The 24,149-nt window shown below is 37.4% G+C and overlaps 1 protein-coding gene across 2 annotated transcripts in view; it reads right to left on the bottom strand.

Moving 5' to 3' along the window:
* DNAI7 (dynein axonemal intermediate chain 7) overlaps positions 1 to 24,149 on the bottom strand; it is a gene marked incomplete at its 3' end in the record, with an annotated part of 57,659 nt that overhangs the window by 13,854 nt on the left and 19,656 nt on the right. The window lies entirely within an intron of this gene.

Raw genomic sequence — 24,149 nt, forward strand, 5'->3', positions numbered from 1 at the left:
TTACATCCTGGTGTAGTAAAAAGAATACTACAAGAAGAGGACATAGGAATTTATATTTAAATCTGCCACTAACTTACCTTTGTGACCTTGAGCAAGTCATTTAACCATTATGGACCTCAAATGCCTGATCTAACAATCCATTTGGTATGTAACTGTGTGCCAGACATATTATACCTCTTGTAAACAATCCTAAGAGATAGCTATTATTTTCATTTTACAAAGAAGGGAACTGAAGCTTAGGGAGATGACTGGTCTAAGGGTCAAACAAAATAATAAAAGTAAAGAATTTTGTACGCTGTAAAGTACTAGATAAATGCAGTATTATGAAAATTTGGTATGTGTGTGCTAATATTTGCAAACTGGATCACATCCAGCAAACTCCATTTGATCTCAAATACCACCTGTACTTTTCTACAGCAATAAAAGAACCTTATATCGGAATTCTAGTCAGAAGCTTAATGCCAGTTCATCCCACCATGCCTCTCACCCTCATCCACCATACAAAGCCAAGTCCCCCTTAGTAAATTATCTTTTCCCTACTCTCATCACGATATTGCCCTGTATCTTCCTCTTGACCAGTTTTAACACTATGCATTCTCTGCCAGCTCTTTCCATCAGGCCTCTGACACTTCTCACTTATTAACTCATTCATTCAAAGAATTTTTATTGAGTGCCTAAATTGTACAGGCATCCGTAGATGCTAGAAGCAAAAGGAAAGAAAAGACAAGGTCCCTGACTTAAGGAGCTGCCAGTCTATTAGGAAAGCAGGTAAACAAACAGGCATAATACCATTCGTGGGTGCTGTAGTGTAGTAAGGGGTCCACAATAGAATAGAAAGGAAGAAGAGTTAATTCTGTGGGAAAAATAGTCTGTGGGTGGCGAAAAAAGGAAACGCTACCCAAAGGTGGTAAAGTTTGAACTAAATCTTGAAAGATAATTAGGTCTTCCCCAAAATGGTGGGAGGGAATTTTAATGAGTGAAGGCAGAAAGGTATGAAGCAAAACAGGGTTACAAGCACCCCTGAGTAGGCAGGCATGGTTGGAATGAGACAGGCTGGGAGGGTGTAAAGATTTGAAGCTGGAGAGAGGCAGGCCAGCCTGTGGAGAGCTTTGGATGCCACCCTAAAGACCAGAACTTCCTCTGTGGGTAAAAGAGGGCCCAAAAAAGATTTTTACTAGGAAAGTAACAGGAAGAAATCTGCATTTGGAAAGAGTATTCTGGTGCCCACCTGATGAATGTATTGCTTTGTAAAGAGTAGGAAGTCCAAGGTAAGAGGATCAGGGCCTAACTCAAGATAGAAGCAATCAGGACCATTAGAAGGAGCATATGTGAGAGATGATAAGGAAGTAAATCAACATAACTTGGATGGCAACTGGATATAGAAGTAAGGCAACGGACAGGCAAAGACTGATTTACAGATGCTTGGCTTAGGTAATAAGATGGATGGTGGTAACAATTACCAAGAAAAGAAAAGGAAGAATAGGTTTGGGGAAAAAATGTAGTGAATTTGATTGTGGATATGTTCCATTTGAGGTGCCCATGGAACATCTAGGCAGCCTTTGATATTATCTACCATTAAAAAGCCAGTTGCATTTCTTTCTTACAGGAAGGATTTTCTCCAACAATAATATCAAAGATATCAAACCAACAAGTGAGTCAGCCTTTCCAATTCACATCTTCAAAGAGTTGAGAATTCTTCAGCATGTAGATCAAACTGGTTTTCTACCTTGCAGGGAGTCCAAGAATTTAGACTTTCTCAACAGAACGTTCCCCTTAATAACCACAGTACTTCAGTATGCAACAACAAGAATTTATCAGTGTCCGTATTATCACATAAGAGAATAATCTTGTATTTAAGTCAACACATTGCCTTTATATAATTCATAATTTTTATAATTCTATGTTACTTTTTAGTTCAATTGACTCTTCTTGAAGTTAGACTTCTGGAGGAAGGAAGCAATGGGTCAATTTACATTCTGATGCAAGTTCCTTAATCTTAATAACTATTCTAGAATGTTTTCCTGTCATTGCAGCTAGAACATACTCCTGCACAATAATTAAACTCCAAACCACATTTATTGATACTATAAGCCTTCATAGTTTTATACATTCTAAAACTCCTTGTGTTTGTTGGCAATGTAACCGAAAAAAAATACTTCTTTCTTCATACTGATATCATGTTTATATCTGCTAATGAAAAGTCCTCTTTCATCATAATTGTTTTAGAAATTTTTCCATGTATTTATTTTCTTCTAGCTAAATTTTAATAGTGTTTTTTCAAGTCTCAACAGTTACCAACTGGAATTTTTATTTGAATTGCACTAAATTTATAGATTTATAATAAATCTATCTAAAAAATAACATTTCTTAAAACTGTTTGCCTGGAAATGTTGACAGAGTATGAAGCAGAGAAGGTAGTTAAAGTATAACTTTTCAATGACACCTTGGTTCAACAGGTATAGGAACTGGCTTATAACAGGGAAGAACTTCACAGAACACAAGCAATTTTTCATCGTAACTTGATTAATGTGCAGTTATTGTAGTGTGGAAATTCTTTTAATATATGTGTAATTTGAATTTGATATAAAAACATAACCTGGGTCATGAATAAGATCATGGAAACAGACTAGAAATTCCAGAAACAGATCTCAGGATCCACTTGGGAATTTAGCATATGGCATTTCAGATCAATAGAAAAAGCCTAGGTTTATATGGTAAGTGTTTTGAGACAGCTGGCTAAGATTTGAAATAAAATAAATTTAGATTCTCCCCATTTTACACTAAAATAAATTCCAGATGGATAAAAGATTTAAATGTGAAGGCATAACTAAACCAATCAAAAGCCACAAAAATCATGAAAATATTAGAAGAGAACATGGGAGACTTGATATCAATAATTATCAATGGGGCTTCCCTGGTGGCGCAGTGGTTGGGAGTCTGCCTGCCAATGCAGGGGACACGGGTTCGCGCCCTGGTCTGGGACGATCCCACATGCCGCGGAGCAACTAGGCCCGTGAGCCACCATTACTGAGCCTGCGCGTCTGGAGCCTGTGCTCCGCAACAAGAGAGGCCGTGATAGTGAGAGGCCCATGCACCGCGATGAAGAGTGGCCCCCGCTTGCCACAACTAGAGAAAGCCCTCACACAGAAACGAAGACCCAACACAGCCATAAATAAATAAATTTAAAAAATTATCAATGAAATAGGTGATCTTGATATTGGACATCTGCAAGATGTCAGTACTGAATACTGTACACATTTGATAGAATGTCTTGAATTTTACTGTCCGTCAAGAGAATATCTACACAAAGGAAGTTCATTGATCTGAAATCCAATGTTTTCATCATCAAAAGATAATTTAACTACAGCTTCAGAATAAAGTGTTGGAATTGGCTCTTGATAAGGAATTGAAGATGACCTTTGAAAATTCAGCATCGTATGCTTCATTTTGTACAAAAGATACGAATGATTACCCCGAGTGGGCCGAAGCCTCATTCATTCCTGTGGCTTTAATACCATCTATAGGCCGGTGGTTCCCAAATCCATGCTAGTGATGATCTTCAGACCACATACACTGTGCTGCTCAGCCCTGGAAAGACACAGTCTACACACACACGGTGGCTGGATCTGATTTTCCTCAGAACTCCAGATTCACGTTTGCCTACTTGACATTTCCATTTGTGTGTTCCACACTTACCATGTCCCCACCAAAATCCTCTGGTTTCTGTCACTCTCAACCAATTCAGCCCATACTTGTCCATCTCAGTAAATTGCGCTACCATCTTCTTAATTCCCCAAATCAAAACTCAGCCGGATTTGTTTATTTTGCCTCCCAAACATATCCAGCTTTCCATGTCTCTTACTACCACCTTTGTCCAAGCCACCATGACTTCTCATGCCTTTCTAGTACTACTGAACTCAATACCATGCTACTACTCTGGCCTCTCACAATTTTTTTATCTATGTAATGGCCAGAATAACCTTTCAAGGTGATAAATCATGCCATTCTCATACTTAGAGACCTCTACTGCCTTCCTACTGCATTTACAATAAAATCTTAACTTCTTCTTCTGGCCGACAAAGCCCTGCTTCACCTCGCTTCTGCTTTTCTCTCTGACGTCATCACATGTCACTCTCCTCTTTGCCCACTGTACATCAGTCCACTGGCCTTCTTCCTGGGCTTCACTCCTGTCTTATGACCTTTGCAGTAATTTTACCCTCAGATCAGAATATTTCTACCCTAATAATTACATAGCTGATTCCTTCTGGTCATTTGGGTTTCAGCTTAAATAATAATTCATCATACAAGCCCTCCCTAAACACCCAATCTAGTTACCACCCTGATTAATTCTGTGCATGCCATTTATTAGTATCTGCTATTTTCCAGTTTTTTCTTATTTATTGTTGGTTTCTCCTGACTTGCAAGTAAATTGCGAGAGCAGGAATCTCATTGGTCCTTTACCACTGCCCTCTGAGGGCCAGAACAGTGCCTGGCATATAGAGGTAGGCATTCAATAAATATTTGCTGAATGAGTAAAGAAGTAAGAACAAGGTCCAGGGTATGACCGGGGAAACAGGCTGAAGTAAGTCTGTAGGAAGTTAAAGGGTGATGAATGCTAAAGCTAGGTTTTGCACGAGGGTTATCCTCATAGATTTTTAATTTATCCATGATGATGCCAAGAAGTCCCTGAATCTCTAAGCCTATTTATTTCATGCCTCCACACTTTTCCCTCTGAGCAGAACAATTTCCTTTCCTTCCCATCTCAACTCCTCCATGCCTATCAAAAGATTTAGCTCAAAGGTTACCTCATCAGAGAAGACTTCCGGTCTGTTCATTCTGGTATTTTTTTTTTTTTTAAATTCATTTTGATCTCTTAACTCCCATGCCTAATATCTCTCATTGCACACATCAAAACGTGCGGTAACTGTTACACTTATCCACAATCACGTCAAATTCCTCATAAAAGGCACTTAGTAAATTTTATATTTCATATATATGTTTTATATATTATATATACTCATATTTATATTAAATATATAATACATATATACTCATATTTATGTTAAATCTGGTATCTGCTTATTTATTTATTTTTGGCTGCACTGGGTCTGTGTTGCTGTGCGGGGCTTTCTCTAGTTGCAGCGAGTTGGGGCTACTTTCCTTGTGGTGCGCAGGCTCCTCGTTGCAATGGCTTCTCTTGTTGCGGAGCACGGGCTCTAGGCACGCGGGCTCAGTAGTTGTAGCTCATGGGCTCTAGAGTGCAGGCTCAGTAGTTGTGGCGCATGGGCTTAGTTAACTCTGCAACATGTAGGATCTTCCCGGACCAGGCCTTGAACCCACGTCCCCTGCATTGGCAGGTGGATTCTTAACCACTGCGCCACCAGGGAAGCCCGACAAAGACTAGTTTTAACTTGAACTTTAAAAAGTTCAAAGGTCCATTATATCATGCATGCCCCTTAGATCACCAAACTATTTCTGAAGATAATTATTATTTTTAAAAAGCAACATTTCTCATATTTTGCTACACTTAAATTAGAATTTTTGAAAATTTTTCTAAGATATATTAATTGGAAAGACAGTATTAGCCAATACTGACATTATTGTAAATATTATTATTACACATTTAAATGAACTAAAATATGGTATTAAGAGCCCTCTAGTGGCAAAATTCTTAATAGACCCATGAAAAAGGAAGACAATTTGGACCATCTTCTAAACCTAAGAGATTTAATTTTTAAACTAACAAAGTACTAAATACTGGGTATTTGTAATCACATCACATATCAAGCATAATTAAAGTATTTTGGGCCATAGATTCCTACATTATTACACTAATATTTGCCTTGCAATCAGCCTCCAAATGTATTAAAAAGATATAAGAAATGTAATATTATATTACAATATGCCAACATAAAATTATAAAAATAAGCAGCTTATCCTAAAGAAAAAATTTTAAAAATAGAGAAATCTCTTCCTCTAAAGCCAAAACACAGTAAATTTGCCTACTGATCCTACAGGTAGTCCCTAATTTACATACACTCACACAAACACATGTACACATACACATACAAGTTAAATTTCATCAATTTATATGCCAGTTTAAAAAATGTATACCATATTTTACCATACCAAGAAAACAGTGTTATGAGTGACATTTAAGGTTATGATAGTTTCTATTTTGCCGTGATTATAAAGGAATACAAATCTCACCACTGCCCATAAATATTGCTTCACATTCTGAGTTCCAACCGGACTGCAAGAAGCACACTTCTCCTGAGGCCGCTGTGGGGTTGGAAGTGAAGCCTTCCTATCACCACCTGTACTAGGCCAGATCACCCCAGGGCACAACTGCTGAGGAGAGGGTCCCAAGAATCCCTAGTGACAAGCTTATAGATTCCCTAAAGTGACAGAAATGGTTCCCAGCACACCCAACTGTAACTGAGAGTCTTAAGTGTCTCAAAAACACAGGATAATTTTAATGTGGGGACGGGTTGAATTCTTTGATACGAGTGATTGTTCTTACACAGGTTGTTCACAACAAATCAGACTCAAGTTAGGGCCTACTTTTAATCACTTAACCGTCCATTCATTCGCTTATTCCTTCATTCACTCAATAAACATTTATCGAAACTCTATTGCGTACCAGGCCCTGTGCTTACTGTAAATATGAAATCTATCCTTACCCTCCTAAATATGATTCATATCCTAAATATGAATATCCTTATCCTCGTCCTCGAGATCATAATTTAGTGTTTAAATTAAGAATTTTAATAATTAAACAGAATGATAAAAGCATAGTAGAGATACATCTAATTTAGCCTGAAAATAAGGGGAGAACTTTGTGGAGGTAAAATTGAAAGTGATAAAATAAAATTTATATTTTAAAGCAGGACAAGAAAATTTAAGCATAACATATTCCCTGCCTGTATTGGGCCCTCCCTAATGTACAATGTGCATCTGAGTTATACATTAGCCAGACATCCTCAAAGGTGGGAACGCCTGCCACAAAGATCAATGTTTTTATCCTTTCTTCTGATGTCAGCAAAGTAACTTCTCAGATTAGCATCCTTTCACAACTCTGTAAGGGGTCACAGTGATTTACTGCTCACTTTGTACATGCTTACCTGGATTATGTATCTTTGGTGAACTTTATGTAAAATGTCAGTGTGTGATTTTGATGTACAATCCTTTGTCTTGAAAATGTATATGACTGTGCCTTCGACTTCTAACAAGTGGAACAGTTCTCAGACCTTCTGAGAGTCTGTCTCCCAGGTTATAATTCTCAGTTTGGCTCAAATAAAATTCTATTTTTTCTTCTTAACTTGATTGTTAATTGAATTTTTGTCAACAAAGGTTAAGTCTTAAAAGACAAGTAGATGTTAGGCAAAGTGGATGAGGATGACGGGAGGAAGGGAATTTCACAAGGACAGAATATTTATTGAAAATTCAAACAATATAGAACTGTAAAGAGAATAAAATATCACTGATAGTATATCATCATCCCATCCTTCTCACACTCCCTCCCCGCCGCTCCAAGATAGCCACTGTTTGGATAAGCAGGCTGCCAGATTGTTTTCTACGATTTCACAAATAAGTATTTTTTTTCCCTTACAAAAACAGAACCCTATTGCAAATATAGTTTTGTATCTTGAGAAAAAAATCTTAACAATGCATCTTAGGTATTTTCCCATATAAAAGTATATACGTTCTAGTCCAAGATGGCGATGTAGGAATATCCCGAAGCCACCTCCTCCCACAAACACACTCAATCTACAGCTGCATACGGAACAATTTTCTCTGAAAAAACCCCGAAAACTAGCTGAGTGACTCCTACACATCGGGTGAATGGGAAAAAGCCCATACAGAAGCAGGTAGGAGAGGCTGGGACACAATCTCGCCATAAACCCGCCCCTGTACAGCAAATCACAATCAGGAGGGAACTTACAAACATGAGCTTCTCCCCAAGGAACAAAGAGTTTGAACTGCACGTCAGGCCTCAACTTTTAAGACTTGCACCTGAGAAACTAGCCCCCAAAACATCTAGCTCTGAAAGTCAAGAGGGCTTGCTTCCACCAGACCCAGAAGGCTATGCAAACTGAGAAGAAGTTTTTAAAAGGCCCCTGTGTGCAGACTCACCTGCCCCAGGGCCCAGGGCAGAGGTGGCCAACTGAAAAGCAACCCGACTTTCTGTGAAAGAGGCTTATTTGATTATCTTAAAGCGTAGGCCTGAGGGGTAGGCATCTACTATTTAACACACAGCTAGGGGGCCTACTGCATTACTCTCCAAAAACAAGAGGCCAGCAGGTACCATATCTTTGTGTTCTCCTATTTTAGTCCAGATCACCAGGATCTCCCAAAAAGGAGCTTGTATCACCCAGCGGACACCTCTTGCTCACCTGTCTCTGGTGGCCGGTGGGGCTCACATTCACAGGTCCCAGGGACTGAAACAAATGAAGAAAGAGCTCTTAACTGGCTACCACCCCCAAGGCACAGCAGAGAGGCGACACACCCAGGAGCTCAGTCTTTCTGTGAAAGAGGCCTATTAGTTTATCTTCATAGCTGTAGCGTGAGGGGTAGGCTTCTAACTGAACACACATCTAAGGGCCCACTGTAATCCTCCCTAGAGACCTCAGAAGGAAGGCACTATCACTCTTGAGCACCAGTGTTTCCCAGGGGAAGCTTCTACATGTGTCTGGTGCCCTGGTTTCTACATTTGGTACCCTGGTTTTGCTGGCTGCTGCCCAGGGCCTGGCCCTTGATTGCCTGGTTCTGGTGGCCAGCAGAGCTTGTATTCATGAGTTCAACAGGATGGTAGCAAAGAAAGAAACAGTTCTTAACTGGCTATCACCTCAAGGCTCAGCTCAGAGGGAGCAGAAGATCCCAGAAGACTATCTCCCAGTCCTCCCCTGAAAGATGCATACTTGTACACTTTAAAATTTGTTGCTTGAAGGTCTGGCTTCCAATCAGCCTGGACCTAGGTGTTCACTGAGCTCCTCCTTCCTTTTGGGACACTGACAGGTCTTGGCACAGCCTCAACAATTGGGAGCCACTAAAAATAAAGTAGGTGCTTGGACAATCACAAAGAATTGAGAGACAACCAAGGTAGTGTTGAAGGATATATTTCATCTCCTACACTAGACTACTCCTTCAATACTGGGAGAGGTGGCTGTTTTATCTAACCAATACAGAGAGTCAAGAAAAGTGAAGAAACAGACGAATATATTCCAAACAAAAGAACAAGATAAAACCTCAGAAAAAGACCTTAGTGAAACAGATGAGTGATTTACCTGATAAAGATCTCAGAACAATGGTTGTAGAGATGCTAACTGAGCCTAGGAGAAGAATAAAGGAACATACTGAGAATTTCAACAAAGATAAAATATAAGAAAGTACCAAATAGAAGTCACAGAGCCAAAGAATACAATAACTGAACTGAAAAGTACAATAGAGAAATTCAATAGCAGATTAGATAAAGCTAGACAAAACGATCTGAGAACTCACAGACAAGGCAGTAGAACTCACCCAAGCAAAAAGAAAAATGAAAGATAGCTTAAGAGACTTATGGAACAACATCAAGCAGACCAACATTTGCATTACGGGGGTCCCAGAAGGAGAAGAGAGAGACAAGGGGGCAGAAAACTTATTTGAAGAAATAATGGATGAAAACTTCCCAACCTGGGGAAGGAAACAGACATTCAGATCCAGGAAGCTCAGAGAGTACCAAAAAAGATAAATTCAAAGAAACCCACACGAAGACATTTTATAATTAAAGTGTCAAAAGTTAAAGACAAGGAAGAATCTTAAGAAACATCAGGAGAAAAGCAACTTTTTACATACAAGGGAACCCCCATAAGATTACCAGTATATTTTTCAGCAGAAAATTTACAGGCCAGAAGGGAGTGGCATAATGTATTCAATAAGCTAAAAGAAAAAAAAACAAACAAACACAAAAACCGAAGCAAGAATACTCTACCCGTCAGTGTTTTCATACAGAATTGAAGAACAGAAAAAGAGTTTTCCAGACAAGCAAAAGCTAAAGGAGTTCATCATCACTAGACCAGTCTTACAAGAAATGTTAAAGGGACTTCTTTAAACTGAAATGAAAGGGTGCTAATTAGTAACAGGAAAACATATGAAAGTATAAAGAAAAATATATGTAAAATTCAGAATAATGTTGTAAAAATGGTGGGTTAATCACTTATAAAGCTAGTATGAATGTTAAAAGACAAAGTAGTAAAAATAAATATAACTACAATATTTTGTTGAGAATAACACAAGATAAAAATATGTAAATTATGACATCAAAAACATAAAACGTGGTGGGGGGTAAAAGTGTAGAGCTTTAGAATACATTCAAACTTAAATTGCTATCAATTTAAAATAGATTGTTATAAATATAAGTTGTTTTATGTAAGTCTCGTGGTAACCACAAAGCAAAAACCTATTGTAAATACACAAAAGAAAAAGATAAAAGAATCTAAGCATACCAGTACAGAAAATCATCAAATTGCAAAGAAAGAGAACAAGAAAAGAAGAAAGGAACAGAGGAATTACAAAACATCCAGAAAACAATGACCACAATGGCAGTAGGTATATACCTATCAATAAATACCTTAAATGTACATGGGGTAAATTCTCCAATCAAAAGACACAGACTGGCTGAATGGATAAAAACACAAGACCCAGCAATGTGCTGCCTGTAAGAGACTCACTTTAAATATAAAGACACACACAGACTGCAAGTGAAAGGATAAAAAGGGATATTCTATGCAAACAGAAACCAAAAAAAAGCTGGGGCAGCTATACTTTTATCATCAAAAATAGACTTTAAGAAAAAGGGTGTAATAAAAGACAAAGAAGGTCATTACATAATGATAAAGGAGTTAATCTAATAAAAGAATATAACATTTGTAAATATTCACACACCCAACATAGGAGCACCTAATACATATAGCAAACAGACATAAAGGGAGAAACAGAAAGCAATACAATAGTAGTAGGAGACTTTAACACCCTACTTTCATCAATGGATAGATCATCCAGACAGAAACCAGTAAGAAAACATTGGCCTTAAACAACACATTAGACAAGATAGACTTAACAGACATGTACAGAATATTTCATCCAAAAGCAACAGAATACCCTTCTTTCTCAAGTGCACATGGAACATTCTCCAGGGTAGATCATATGTTAGGCCACAGAACAAATCTTAATAAATTTAAGAAAACTGGAATCATATCAAGCATCTTTTCGGATGCTTGATATGATTCATACCAACAATGGTATGAAACTAGAATACAGTTACAAGAAAAACACTAGAAAATTCACAAACATGTGGGGCTGAAACAACATGCTACTGGACAACCAACAGGTCAAAGAAGAAATCAAAAAAATATCTCGAGACAAATGAAAATGGAAATATAAAATATACCAAAACTTATGGGATAAGGCAAAAGAGGCTGTAAGACAGAATTTCACAGCGATAAATGCCTACATCAAGAAACAAAAAAGATCTATAAACTACCTAACTTTACACCTCAAGAAACTAGAAAAAGAACAAATGAGGGCTTCCCTGGTGGTGCAGTGGTTGAGAGTCTGCCTGCTGATGCGGGTGACGCGGGTCCGTGCCCCGGTCCGGGAGGATCCCACATGCCGCGGAGCGGCTGGTTCCGTGAGCCATGGCTGCTGAACCTGTGCGTCTGGAGCCTGTGCTCCGCGACGGGAGAGGCCACAGCAGTGAGAGGCCTGAGTACCGCAAAAAAAAAAAAAAAAAAAAAGAACAAAGGAAGCCCAAAATTAGTAGAAGGAAGGAAATAACAAAGATCAGAGCAGAAATAAATGAAATAGAGACTAAAAAGACCACAGAAAGATCAATAAAACTAAGAGCTTTTTTTTTTGGCAAAGATAAACAAAATTGACAAAGCTTTAGGCAGATTTACAAAGAAAAACCCTAACCCTAACTCGTAACCCAGGCCCTCCACCCAAACTCAAACCCCAAACCTAATCCCTGGCTCATACCTATAACCTTACCTGTACTATAAACCCTAACTTGACCTTAACCAAAAAGCCATAAAGTCATATAACCATATAGCTATAGTCATAAACCATAACCATAACCAGAAATTGAAACCAGAACCATAATCCATAAATTATAACCAGAAACTGAAATCAGAACCACAAACCATAATTTATAACCAGAAACAATATACATAACCAGAAACCACATCCATAAGCCATCAACCATAACCATTAACTATAACCATAACTAAAATATAAACCATAAATTATAAACCATATACTATAACCATAAACTCTAACCTTAACCCAGCCCCAGGTCAGCTCCCATACCAGCCCCAGCCCTAGCCTTAGTCTGCTAAACCAGCTGTTCCTAACCTTTCTGGCACCAGGGACCGGTTTCGTGGAAGACAATTTTTCCATGGACGGGAAGGGGAAGGGGGGCGGGGGGGGATGGTTCAGGCGGTAATGCAAGCACTGGGGAGCAATGGCAAGAGGCAGATGAAGCCTGGCTTGCTTACCTGCCGCTCACCTCCTGCTGTGCAGCCGGTTCCTAACAGGCAGCAGACCAGTAGCAGTCCATGGCCCGCGGGTTGGGGACCCCTGCTCTGAACCACTGACACCAACCCCAATCTAATCAAATCATACAAAGACATTATAAAAAGAAAACTACAGATCAACACTCCTTCTAAATATAGATGTAAGAATCCTTCACAAAATAATAGAAATATGAAACCAACAGCATATTGAAAAGATTATGCACCAAAAGCAAGTGTCTCTACACCAGAAATTCCAGGTTGTTAATATACTGAACCAAGCGATGTTATAGATTATTAAATTAAAACCATGTAGTGTAATACATGACAATTATTGCATGATCATGTAACTTGATGCAGAAAAAGCTTTAAACAAATGCAAGTGCAATTTCATCATATAAACACAAAAGTAGGAGGAAAAGGACATTCATTCGATATGATACAAAGCATTAGACAAAACACACAGGAATATCATGCTCAATGTTGAGGACTGAAAGGTTTATTCCTGAATTCAGGAACAAGGCCACGTTGTTGGCTTTCACCATTGTTACAATATGGTACTGGAAATTCTACCCAGAGCAATGAGGAAGAACATAAAAGGCATCCACATATGAAAGGAGAAAGTAAAACCGTGTCTGTTCACAGACACAGATGACAGCATCTTATATGTTTCCAAAGAATCAACAGAAAAATTATTTGAGCTAGTCAACTAATATCAGCAAAGTTAGAGGACAAAATATCAATACACAAAAATCTGTTTATTTGTATGTACTAGCAATGAATATTCTCAAAAGGAATTTAAGAAGACAGTTACATTTTAAATAATGTCGACACCAATAAAATACTTAGGAATAGATTTAATCAAGGTGCAAAACTGTACACTGAAAATCATAAAACATAGCTGAAAGAAATGAAAGAAAACCTAAATAATGTGAAGACATCCCATGGTGATGGAAAGACTTAATATTGTTAAGGTGGTAATAGTACATAATGTGATCTACAGATTCAATGTGATTCCTATGAAAATTCCTGAAGGCTTTTGGGAAGAAATACACAAGCTTATCCTAACATTCATATGAAATTTCAAGGGACCCCAAAGGGCCAAAACAATCTCAAAAATCAAAGTTGGAGGCTCACGCTTCCCAATTTCACATGTTAGTACACAGCAACAGTAAATAAAACATTGTGATAGCGGCATAGAGATATACATATAGATCAGTGGAATTGAATGGAAAACTGAGAAATAAACACATCCATCTATAGTCAATTGACTTTTGACAAGGGTGGAAAACATTAAACTGGGGAAAGAATGATCTTGTCAACAGATGGTGCTAGGCAACTGGCTATCTATGTATCGAGGGATGAAATTGGACTCTTACCTCATACCACATACAAAAATTAACTCAAAATAGACAAAAGGCTTAGTCAGCCCTCCATATATGTGGGTTCTGCATCCACAAATTCAACCAATTGTGGATCAAAAATATTCCAAAAAATAATTCTAGAAGGTTACAAAATGAAAAACTTGAATTTGCCTTGCTGGTAACTATTTACGTAGCATTTACAACATATTTACAACTATTTATATAACATTTACATTGTATTAGGTATTATAAGTAATCTTGAGATGATTTAAAGTATATGGGAATATGTGTGTAGGATATATGCAAATATTATGCTATTTTATATAAGGGACTTGACCATCTGTGAATTTTGGTATCCACAGGGCAGTCCTGGAACCATTCCTTCATGGATACCGAGGAATGACTGTATAAACTCTAGAAGAAAACATGGGGATAAATCTTCATGACCTTGGATTTAGCAATGGTTTCTTAGATCTGACACCAAGGCACAGGCAATGAAAGAAAAAAATAGATAAATTGGATTTTCTCAAAATTAAAAACTTTTGTGCATCAAAAGACACTATCCAGAAAGTGGAAGAAAGCCCACAGAATGGAAGAAAATATTTGCACATTTTAATAGATCTGGTAGAAGTCTGTTATCCAGAATATATCAAGAACTTTTACAACTCATCAACAAAAAGACAAAGAAGCCAATTTTTTAAATGGACAAAGGACTTGAATAGACCCTTCTCCAGATGAGACATACACATGGTCCACAAGCACATGAAAAGATGTCAGATAGTAAAAATGGTGTGAGGCCATGGGCAATTATTAGGGTGGTAGCCTCTACAAAACTTCAAGGTGTTTGGATGAGGATAGCTACAATGACAAGTGCCACGTGGTTAACGGAGGAGTATCTGATGAGTGATTTTAAGTCTGTTTGGTGCAAACAGATTAAGCTGGTTATAATTATTCTTCATAAGGATAATATAAGGGATGGATCCACTATGTAGTTTAAGGGGTTTAGGATTATTGTGATTTGTAGTATACCATAGCCACCAAGTTTGAGTAGTACAGCTGCAAGAACTACAGATCTGGAAGTGGGAATTCTACATGCCCCTTTGGCCATCAGAGGTGTAATCTGTAGAGGGGCATTTTTTACTGTAAAAGCTATCATGCATGCTAATCAGAGGAAAATATTGAATCAAGAGTTAGATATTGTTTGGGCTCAGTACTGGATTATTACAAAGTTTAATGAACCTATAATATTTTGGATATATACTAGAGCAACTAGAAGTGGAAGAGATCATACTAGTGCGTAAAATAAAAAGTAAATTCCTGCAGTGAGTAGTTCTGTTTGGTTTCCTCAGCGAGAGAGAGTAATTAATGCTGGGACTAGTGTTTTTTCGAATAAGAATAGAATCAAATCAATCCTGTGGCAGTGAAAGTTATAATTAGGAATATCTGTAGCATAAATAGTATAGTGATATATAGGGGCAGTGATTTGAGCTAGTGATTCTTTAGATAGGAGGAATTGGCTGGCTATGAGTATTAGAGATGAGTTATGTCAAAGTGAAAGTGCTGATAGAGAATCAGAGAAGATTAATGAAAAGTTAAGGCTGTTGTCATTAAATTGGTTAAGAAGGAATAAGCTAATAAAACTAGTAAACTGAAAGTGGTGGTATTAATTCAAATTATATATTTTTAATAATCATATTAGTGGTATTAATATAATAGGTGGCATAATAATTTTTAAAATTGGAGAAGGTTGAGATCTTGTACATAATCAATATCATAGCTGTTTGATACTATTACTAGCAGGGATAATCCTAGTGCGGCTTTGCAGGCTGTGAAAACTGGTAAGATGATGGGTCTTATGCGAGCTAGAGGGCAATGGATGTTTAGGGTTGCCATAATGAATAATGATATTATTCCTTCCAGAAATAGTAGGGAGGATATTAAGTGGAATTGGTATATTAATACTCCCTAAGGGAAACTGTAAATGCTAGAATAATATTTACGTAGACAAAAGGAACTTGATAATTATGAATTTAATCATAATTTAATGAGCCAAAATACTTTGCTTTAATTTAAACTATCATATTTGGTCCACTCTAACCCCTTTTGAGTCCGCTTGTAGGCTAAACGTATTGCTAGCAGTGAAATTAGGAGTAGCGCTATAATGAGTATTGTTATTAGATTGTTTGTTTGGGACGCTGAAGGTAGGGGCAGAAGGATCATTTCTAGGTCAAAGAGGAGAACCATAATGGACACTGTGACAAATTTTATGAAAAAGCGTAGGCATGCTGATCCTATAGTGTCAAATCCACATTTGTAAGGACTTGATTTTTCTGTGTGTTTAGTTGGGGAAGTTAGAATGTGATATATACAAGTAATGAAACTTTTTTGGATGATGTCATCATTGATACATTGTTAGGATGTTGGTTAATAAGCCCAAGGGTAATAAAAACGTTGAGTTTAAATGGAATCATATGACTAGACCAGATGCTCTGTGAGGGGCTGAGAGGGCTCCTGTAAGAGGTCAGGGGCTGGGATTTACTATATGGAATGCATGGGTTTGGTGGGTCATTATGTGTCATTGTGTAAGTAGAGGCTTACTAGCAGGGTGCATATGTAAGCTTGAATAAGGGCTGCTGCAAATTCAAGGATCGTGAGTAGAATGAGAATAACAAATGTAATGAAGGCTGTGGTAGGGATAATGCTTATTAGGGCCAGGGTTGCCCCTTCAATTAAATAAATTAATAGATGGCCAGCTGTGATATGAGTCATTAGTCATACAGCTAGGGCCATTGGTTGGACAAATAAGCCAACAGTTTCAATAATTACTAGCACAGGGAAAAGGGAAATTGGTGTTCCTTGTGGTAGAAAGTGGGCTAGAGATGCTTTTGTTTTATGGTGGAAGCATAATTACAGTTCCTGCTCATAAAGGGATTGCTATTGCCAAATCTATTGCAAGTTGTGTGGTGGTGTAATGAATGTGGTTGAGACCACTATTTATATTATAAACGAAAATTACCTCAAAATGGATTAAACATTTGAACATAGATCTGAAACCACAAAACTCCTAAAAGAAGACATAGGTGGGGTAAATTCCTTGACATCAGTCTTGGCGATGATTTTTTGGATTTGACATCAAAAGCAAATATAACAAAAGCAAAAATAAACAAGTGGGACAACATCGAACTAGAAAGCTTCTACACAGCAGAAGAAACAACTGACAAAATGAAAAGGCAACCTACCAAATGTGAGAAAATATTTGCAAATCAAATATCTGATAAGAAGTTAATATTCAAAATGCATAAAGAACTCATACAACTCAATAGCAAAAATGGGGCTTCCCTGGTGGTGCAGTGGTTAAGAATCTGCCTGCCAATGCAGGGGACACAGGTTTGATCTCTGGTCCGGGAGGGTCCCACATGCCATGGAGCAAATAAGCCCGTGCTCCACAACTACTGAGCCTGAGCTCTGAAGCCTGTAAGCCACAACTACTCAGCCCGTACGCCTGGAGCCTGTGCTCTGCAACAAGAGAAGCCACCACACTGAGAATCCCGTGCACCACAATGAGAAGTGGCCCCCACTCGCTGCAACTAGAGAAAGCCCGCGCACAGCAATGAAGACCCAATGCAGCCAGACAAACAAACAAACAAAAAGCAAAATGCCCAACATTCCAAATAAAAAATGGGCAGAGGATATGAATAGACATTTTTCAAAGGAAGACATACAGATGGCCAAAAGGCACATGAAAAGGTGCTCAACATCACTAGTCATCAGGGAAATGCAAATCAAAACCACAATGAAATATCACCTGTTAGAACAGCTATTATCAAAAAGACAAGAAATAAGTGCTGGTGAGAATGTGGAGAAAAGGGAATCCTTGTGCACTGTTGGTGGGAATGTAAAATGGTGCAGCCACTATGGAAAACATTATGGAGTTTCTTCAAAACAATTAAAAATAAAACTACCATATGATCCAGCAATTCCATTTTTGGATATTTATCTGAAGGAAACAAAAATACTAACTCGAAAAGATGTATGTACCTCCATGTTCACTGCAGCGCTATTCACAATAGCCAAGACATGGAAGCAATGTAAGAGTTCATCAATGGATGAATGGATAAAGAAAATGTGATATATAGAGATAATGGAATAATATTCAGCCATAAAAAATACGGAAATCTTGCCATTTGAGACAACATGGTGGACCCTGAGGGCATTATGCTACGTGAAATGTCAGACAGAGAAAGACAAATACCATATGACCTCACTTTTTTGTGGATCTAAAAAAAAACAAGTGAACTCAGATACAGGGAACAGATTGGTGGTTGCCAGTCTCAGGGGTGGAGGTGGACAAAATGGGTGAAGGTGGCCAAAAGGTACAAACCTCCGGTTATAAATAAATAAATTCTTGGGTTGAAATGTACAACATGGTGACTATAGTCAAAAATACTGTATTTTATATTTGAAAGTTGGTAAGAGAGATCTTAAAAGTTCTCATCATAAGAAAAGAACTGCAGCTATATGTGATGATGAATGTTAACTTATTATGGAGATTATTTCACAGTATATAGAAATATCAAATCATTGTGTTGTACACCTGAAACTAATATAATGCCGTATGTCAGGTATATCCCAATAAAAGTTTTTTTAATTAAAAAAAGGATATAAAGTCTATATCATCATTTTGAAAGGCTACTACTTGACTGGATATTTTATAACTAATCTGTGGACTATATTCGCTAATACAAAAAAACTTCAATGAACATTGTAGCATTCATTTTTATTTACTTGTTCTATTATTTCATAATAATAAATCACTAAAATTAAAATCACTAATAGGTACATTTGCATAGTACCAAATTTCCCTTAAGACTGTACAAATTTTTTAACAACAGTATGTGAAAACGCCTGCAACCTCTCATGCTCAATCTGATAAGAAGTGATACAATGTCGGTTCGAATTTGATTATTTATTTGGTTATTTTTTCATATTTTTATTGACTAGTTGCATTTCTCTTCTCATCTGTCTACTCAAGCCCTTTGCCTAATTTTATATTAGGAAATTGTCTTACCAATTTGTATGAGTTCTTTTTTTTTTTATACAGCAGGTTCTTATTAGTCATCAATTTTATACACATCAGTGTATACACATACACTGATGTGTATACATGTCAATCCCAATCGCCCAATTCATCACACCACCACCACCACACCCGTTTTCCCCCCTTGGTGTCCATACGTTTGCTCTCTACATCTGTGTCTCAATTTCTGCCCTGCAAACCAGTTCATCTGTACCATTTTTCTAGGTTCCACATATATGCGTTAATATACGATATTTGTTTTTCTTTCTGACTTACTTCACTCTGTATGACAGTCTCTAGATCCATCCATGTCTCAACAAATGACCCAATTTCGTTCCTTTTTATGGCCGAGTAATATTCCATTATATATATGTAACACATCTTCTTTATCCATTCGTCTGTCGATGGGCATTTAGGTTGCTTCCATGACCTGGCTATTGTAAATAGTGCTGCAATAAACATTGGGGTGCATGTGTCTTTTTGAATTATCGTTTCCTCTGTAGTGGAATGGCTGGATGATATGGTAATTCTATTTTTAGTTTTTTAAGGAACCTCCATACTGTTCTTCATAGTGGCTGTATCAATTTACATTCCCACCAACAGTGCAAGAGGGTATCCTTTTCTCCACACCCTCTCCAGCATTTGTTGTTTGTAGATTTTCTGATGATGCCCAGTCTAACTGGTGTGAGGTGATATCTCATTGTAGTTTTGATTTACATTTCTCTAATAATTAGTGATGCTGAGCAGCTTTTCATGTGCTTCTTGGCCATCTGTATGTCTTCTTTGGAGAAATGTCTATTTAGGTCTTCTACCCATTTTTGGATTGGGTTGTTTGTTTTTTTAATATTCAGCTGCATGAGTTATTTATATATTTTGGAGATTAATCCTTTCTCTGTTGATTCGTTTGCAAATATTTTCTCCCATTCTGAGGGTTGTCTTTTTGTCTTGTTTATGGTTTCCTTTGCTGTACAAAAGCTTTGAAGTTTCATTAGGTCCCATTTGTTTAGTTTTGTTTTTATTTACATTACTCTAGGAGGTGGATCAAAAAAGATCTTGCTGTGACTTATGTCAAAGAGTGTTCTTCCTATGTTTTCCTCTAAGAGTTTTATAGTGCCCGGTCTTACTTTTAGGTCTCAAATCCATTTTGAGTTTATATTTGTGTATGGTGTTAAGGAGTGTTCTAATTTCATTCTTTTACATGTAGCTGTCCAGTTTTCCCAGCACCACTTATTGAAGAGACTGTCTTTTCTCCATTGTATATCCTTGCCTCCTTTGTCATAGATTAGTTGACCATAGGTGTGTGAGTTTATCTCTGGGCTTTCTATCTTGTTCCATTGATCTATGTTTCTGTTTTTGTGCCAGTACCATATTGTCTTGATTACTGTAGCTTTGTAGTATAGTCTGAAGTCAGGGAGCCTGATTCCTCCAGCTCCGTTTTTTTCCCTCAAGACTGCTTTGGCTATTTGGGGTCTTTTGTGTCTCCATACAAATTTTAAGATTTTTTTGTTCTAGTTCTGTAAAAAATGCCATTGGTAATTTGATAAGGATTGCATTGAATCTGTAGATTGCTGTGGGTAGTATAGTCATTTTCACAATATTGATTCTTCCAATCCAAGAACATGGTATATCTCTCCATCTGTTGGTATCATCTTTAATTTCTTTCATCAGTATCTTATAGTTTTCTGCATACAGGTCTTTTGTCTCCCTGGGTAGGTTGATTCCTAGGTATTTTATTCTTTTTGTTGCAGTGGTAAATGGGAGTGTTTCCTTAATTTCTCTTTCAGATTTTTCATCATTTGTGTATAGGAATGCAAGAGATTTCTGTGCATTAATTTTGTATCCTGCAACTTTACCAAATTCATCAATTAGCTCTCGCAGTTTTCTGGTGTCATCTTTAGGATTCTCTATGTATAGTATCATGTCATCTGCCGTGATGACATGTTTTACTTCTTCTTTTCCAATTTGTATTCCTTTTTTTTTCTTTTCCTCCTCTGACTGCCGTGGCTAGGACTTCCAAAACTATGTTGAATAATAGTGGTGAGAGTGGACATCCTTGTCTTGTTCCTAATCTTAGAGGAAATGCTTTCAGTTTTTCACCATTGAGAATGATGTTTACTGTCGGTTTGCCGTATATGGCCTTTATTATGTTGAGGTAGGTTCCCTCTATGCCCACTTTCTGGAGGTTTTTATCATAAATCGGTGTTGAATTTTGTCAAAAGCTTTTTCTGCATCTATCGAGATGATCATATGGTTTTTCTTCAATTTGTCAATATGGTGTGTCACATTGATTGATTTGCATATATTGAAGAATCTTTGCATTCCTGGGATAAATCCCACTTGATTATGGTGTATGATCCTTTTAATGTGTTGTTGGATTCTGTTTGATAGTATTTTGTTGAGGAGTTTTGCATCTATATTCATCAGTGATATTGGTCTATAATTTTCTTTTTTTGTAGTATCTTTGTCTGGTTTTGGTATCAGGGTGATGGTGGCCTCATAGAATGAGTTTGGGAGTGTTCCTTCCTCTGCAATTTTTTGGAAGAGTTTGAGAAGGATGGGTGTTAGCTCTTCTCTAAATGTTTGATAGAATTCACCTGTGAAGCCATCTGGTCCTGGACTTTTGTTTGTTGGAAGATTTTTAATCACAGTTTCAATTTCATTACTTGTGATTGGTCTGTTCATATTTTCTATTTCTTCCTGGTTCAGTCTTGGAAGGTTATACCTTTCTAAGAATTTGTCTATTTCTTCCAGGTTGTCCATTTTATTGGCATAGAGTTGCTTGTAGTCATTTCTTGGATGCTTTGTATTTCTGCAGTGTGTGTTGTAACTTCTCCTTTTTCATTTCTAATTTTATTGATTTGAGTCCTCTCCCTCTTCTTCTTGATGAGTCTGGCTAATGGTTTGTGAATTTTGTTTATCTTCTCAAAGAACAGCTTTTAATTTTATTGATCTTTGCTACTGTTTTCTTTGTTTCTATTTCATGTATTTCTGCTCTGATCTTTATGATTTCTTTCCTTCTGTTAACTTTGGGTTTTGTTTGTTCTTCTTTCTCCAGTTCCTTTAGGTGTAAGGTTAGATTGTTTATTAGAGATATTTTTTTTGTTTCTTGAGGTAGGCTTGTATAGCTATAAACTTCCCTATTAGAACTCCTTTTGCTGCATACCATAGGTTTTGGATTGTCGTGTCATTGGATTGTCATTGATATCTACGTATTTTCTGATTTCCTCTTTGATTTCTTCAGTGATCTCTTAGTTATTTAGTAACGTATTGTTTAGCCTTCATGTGTTTGTATTATTTACGTTTTTTTCCCTGTAATTCATTTCTAATCTCATAGTGTTGTGGTCAGAAAAGATGCCTGATATGATTTCAATTTTCTTAAATTTACTGAGGCTTGATTTGTGACCCAAGATGTGATCTATCCTGGAGAACATTCTGTGCGCACTTGAGAAGAAAGTGTAATCTGCTGTTTTTGGATGGAATGTCCTATAAATATCAATTAAATCTATCTGGTCTATTGTGTCATTTAAAGCCTCTGTTCCCTTATTTATTTTCATTTTGAATGATCTTTCCATTGGTGTAAGTGAGGTGTTAAAGTCCCCCACTATTATTGTGTTACTGTTGATTTCCCCTTTTAGAGCTGTTAGCAGTTGCCTTATGTATTGAGGTGCTCCTATGTTGGGTGCATATATATTTATAATTGTTATATCTTCTTCTTGGATTGATCCCTTGATCATTATGTAGTGTCCTTCCTTGTCTCTTGTAGCATTCTTTATTTTGAAGTCTATTTTATCTGATGTGAGTATTGCTACTCCAGCTTTCTTTTGATTTCCATTTGCATGGAATATCTTTTTCCATCCCCTCACTTTCAGCCTGTATGTGTCCCTAGGTCTGAAGTGGGTCTCCTGTAGACCGCATATATATGGGTCTTATTTTTGTATCCATTCAGCGAGCCTGTGTCTTTTGGTTGGAGCATTTAATCCATTCACGTTTAAGGTAATTATCAATATGTATGTTCCTATGACCATTTTCTTAATTGTTTTGGGTTTGTTTTTGTAGGTCCTTTTCTTCTCTTGTGTTTCCCACTTAGAGAAGTTCCTTTAACATTTGTTGCAGAGCTGGTTTGGTGGTCCTGAATTCTCTTAGCTTTTGCTTGTCTGGAAAGCTTTTGATTTCTCCATCCAATCTGAATGAGATCCTTGCTGGGTAGAGTAATCTTGGTTGTAGGTCCTTCCCTTTCATCACTTTAAGTATATTGTGCCACTCCCTTCTGGTTTGTAGAGTTTCTGCTGAGAAATCAGCTGTTAACCTTATGGGAGTTCCCTTGTATGTTATTTGTCGTTTTACCCTTGCTGCTTTCAGTAATTTTTCTTTGTCTTTAATTTTTGTCAATTTGATTACTATGTGTCTCGGTGTGTTTCTCCTTGGGGTTATCCTGTATGGGACTCTCTGCACTTCCTGGACTTGGGTGGCTATTTCCTTTCCCATGTTAGGGAAGTTTTCGACTATAATCTCTTCAAATATTTTCTCAGGTGCTTTCTCTCTCTCTTCTCCTTCTGGGACCCCTATATTGCGAATGTTGTTGCGTTTAATGTTGTCCCAGAGGTCTCTTATGCTGTTTTCATTTCTTTTCATTCTTTTTTCTTTATTCTGTTCCACAGCAGTGAATTCCATCATTCTGTCTTCCAGGTTACTTATCTGTTTTTCTGCCTCAGTTATTCTGCTATTGATTCCTTCTAGTGTAGTTTTCATTTCAGTTATTGTATTGTTCATCTGTTTGTTTGTTCTTTAATTCTTCTAGGTCTTTGTTAAACATTTCTTGCATCTTCTTGATCTTTGCCTCCATGCTTTTTCCGAGGTCCTGGATCATCTTCACCATCATTATTCTGAATTCTTTTCCTGGAAGGTTGCTTATCTCCACTTCATTAGTTGTTTTTCTGGGGTTTTATCTTGTTCCTTCATCTGGTACATAGCCCTCTGCCTTTTCATCTTGTCTATCTTTCTGTGAATGTGGTTTTTGTTCCACAGGCTGAAGGACTGTAGTTCTTCTTGCTTCTCGAGGGCAACCTTTTTATAATAAAGGACCGGGACTTCCCTGGCAGTCCAGTGGTTTGGAATTCATGCTTCCACTGCAGGGTGTGTGGGTTCAATCCCTGGTCA

This window comes from Grampus griseus (assembly GCF_964374135.1).
Source record: "Grampus griseus genome assembly, chromosome: 11".
Lineage (NCBI taxonomy): Eukaryota > Metazoa > Chordata > Mammalia > Artiodactyla > Delphinidae > Grampus > Grampus griseus.